Raw genomic sequence first — 3,541 nt, forward strand, 5'->3', positions numbered from 1 at the left:
CTCGGGGCTCGGGGCGAGCCGGGCCGGGGAGAAGTTGTCAGCGAGCGGAGACGGCGCCCGGTACGTCGTCCTCGCAGCTCTAGCAGCTCTCGCGGCTCGCGGCTGCCGAACGCCGGCCCGCAGCGCTCTCCTAGGGGAGCGGAGGAGAACGCCGCCGCCGCCCCCGCCCGGCGCTGAGGAGAAAGTGCGCCCGCCCGCGCGCCGGCTCCAACCTCGGCCGCCGCGACCGCCGCGCCCCATTCACAGCCCGGCCGCACGCGCCGCCCGCGCCCGCCGCCTGCCTCTGATTGGTCGAGCCCCAAGGCTCCCGCGCCTGGGCCCCGCCCCTTCAGCCCTCGCCTGTTTTCAAACTCGCGGCGCCCGCCCGCTCGCAATTTCGTACCGGGGCCCTGAGCGACTTCCCGCGTCCGCTGCGCCCCCTAGGGACCCACGACGAGGATTGCAGCCGGCGCGCCGTCTCGGCACACGCTTTCCAGGCGGGCTGCTGTGCTAGGCGAGCGCCGGCAGGGCGGTGCCTGGCTCCCTTCCCGGAGTCCCGGGGGCTGTCCTGGGCTGCCTGCGGGTAGGACCCGGCCACCTCCGGCCGGCCCAGGAGCCGCGGGATGCGCGAACAGGGATTCGCGGGTGGAGGGCAAGTGGGCACGCCCCTCCATGCGCCCGGGAGCCTCCCTGCTTCCAGCCGGGGACTCTGGTGCTGGGGGTGGTTGCGAGCCAAGTGTTGTCATTGCAAAGGAGAAAGGCGCGCGATAGGGTTTGCAAATCCCTAGCAACAAGAGGCACCGTGGGGCGCGAGCACACCGAGGAGTGGACATGGCTTTGGAGAGGCGTCCAAGGTCATGTGTGGCCAGCAGGACCACAGCACCAGAAGCTTCCCGAGTGGGGTGGGAGGATCTAGAGAAAGGACCTGCAAGGGGGAAGGATCTGTCAACCAAGGACCTGGGGCAGTCCGCGGGGCTGGAGGGGTGGAGATGGGCGCGGACCCTTGGCAGCATGTGGTAACCATTAGCTGAGTTTATAGGGTGAACTAAGCACACTGGAGCTGAGGCGCTGGGATCTTTGTGGGAGGAGAGCTGGGAGGTGACAGTCCAGTCCGGGGCTGCTGGGAGTTGGCTAGGAGGTGCCTGGGAGCATGTGATGGTGATGGAGTGAGGTCATGAAAGAGGCAAAGGCCAAGCCAGGCTGGGTGTCAACTTACAAGTACTGTGGTGCTTACTGTTTCTGCCAACAGGACCCTCAGGTCTGAGGCTTGTGAGTGACAGAGCCCTGGTGTTGAGCCGGATCTAACAGGGGCCTTTATCTGTTAACAGTGAAAGAAAAGTGGGGCAACTGAAGCCCAAGGACAGCAGCAAAATGGAGGCTGTGGGTTAGGAACTACATCTGACCCTCCGTCTTGCCTTTTGCCTACACCAGCTAGGAAAAATAAAAGAATCACAATGTAGCCAAAAGGCGTCCTGCGCTCAGTGCACAAGGAAGGCTCCTAAGTGGGCAACAGTTGCCAGAGAAAAGAAGTGTGTTCTCAGCCCTGGCATTCTGACATGTGGATTAGGACGGGGAGTGGAAGGGGGAGCTATGTGTAACCCTGGGGGTTGCACAAACTTACAAGTTTATGTAAAAGCCTGGGGCATGGATACATGAGCAATATCTACTGAGCACAAAGCACTCACCCTGGGCCAACCACCTCGCCCACCAAATGCTATCTCTGCTACTGATGGGGAAGTGACCTGCCCAAGGCCAGGGGTTCAAATCTTACCCTCTCCGCCTCTGAGTACCTCTACTCTACCCAGAGATGGGAGCCAGGAGGTGAGGGTGTACCCATGAAGTAGATTTGGCTTGGTGCTTTTGGTTCTGCTCTTCCAAGTTGTGAAATTTGGGCAAATTGCTGATCTAAGTTTCTGGAAAGAGGAATAATTCCCATCTCACAGAACTGTTGCAAGAAAGTGACCTAATCCACACTCAGTAAATGCTTCTCTCTCCTTCCCCATTCCCATGGGGCAGCCACCGCTAGTCACAAAATGCTCTTGCTCTGTACACCAGCAGTTTGCTACCCAGTTAAGCCTTTCCTATTGCATGCTAACATATGCCCATATACCTTTACAGCACAAGCACCAATGTGACTCCTCCAGCAGCTTCTTGACTTTTGCATACTCAAAAAAACGTCCACAGCCTTTTTTTGCTGTGATTTAGTTTGCAGTTAGCAGAGAGCTTTGTGCAAACTGGCTTGCAAATTAGAAAGCCCGGTTCCGGAGATGGTAGGTTATAAGAGATCAAGAGCAGAGACATTGATGCTGCCAAAGAAGGTCTGGGGACCCTTCAGGGAAATTTTGTATTCCAGTATCACCCTGGGAAAGTAAGGTTCTATTATGGTCTCCATTCTGCAGTCAAAGAAACGAAGGATTTAATATATGCAAACCAACCATGCTGAAGCCAGAACAGGAATCTGGCTCTCCAGAGTCCTGTTGTAAGACCTTCCTCCCTGCCAGAATATGTGCCTTTTACAGGACCCATTAGTCACTATCTGAAGGAGAGTGTCTGGACGATAGCTAGGCTTTCTCAAAAAAAAAAAAAAAAACAATGAAGAAAGCCAGGCATAGTGGGATGTGCCTATAATCCCAACACTCAGGAGATTGGAACAGGAGGATCATGAGATCCAGACAAGCTTGGGCTATGGAGCAAAATCCTATCTTTAAAATCCAAAACAGAGGGCCTGGAGAAATTGCTTAGCAGTTAAGAGCACTGGCTGTTCTTGCACCCACATGATAGCTCACAACTGCCCACTGTCCATAGCTCCAGTTCCAGGGGATCCAACGCCCTCTTCTGGCCTCCACAGGCATTGCATGCATGTGGTGCACATACATACATTCAGGGGAAACACTCATACACATAAAATAAAAATAAATAAATCCAAAATAGAAGCGGGGCAGGTGGCTCAGTGGGTAAGAGCACTCACTACATAGGCACAATGACCTGAGTTTGAATCCTCAGCACCAAGGTAAAAAGCCAGGCATGACCATAAACTCCCAGTGCTTTGAGGAGTGGAGAAAGGAGGATCTTCACTGGCTGCCGGTCTGAATCCAAATTCATCATATATGCCGGGCTGCTTAGTTTTTGTCACCTTGACACAAACTAGAGTCACCTGGGAAGAGAAAACCTCAACTGAAGAATTTTCCAAATCAGACTAATTGGTGGCCATGTCTGTGAGGCATTTTAGTTGCTAGTTGATGTAGGACAGTCAGCCCACTGTGGGCAGTGCCATCCCTAGGCAGGTGGGCCTGGGCTGTAAAGAAAGGGTGCTGAGAAAATTAGGGGGAGCAGCACTCCTCCATGGTCTCTGCTTCAGGTCCTGCCTCAGGTTCCTGCCTTGAGCTCCTGCCCTGACTTCCCTCAGTGATGGACTGTGAGCTGTAAGCTAAAATAAACCCTTTCCTCCCCAAGCTGGTTTTGGTTAGTGTTTTTTCAGAGCATCAAAAAGCAAACTAAGACATATACCATGTAGACACTCACACAAAATAAAAGATCTAAAAATATTCCAAAATAATACAAG

This window comes from Nannospalax galili, unplaced genomic scaffold (genome assembly GCF_000622305.1).
Source record: "Nannospalax galili isolate Female #2095 unplaced genomic scaffold, S.galili_v1.0 scaffold664, whole genome shotgun sequence".
Classification (NCBI taxonomy): Eukaryota; Metazoa; Chordata; class Mammalia; order Rodentia; family Spalacidae; genus Nannospalax; species Nannospalax galili.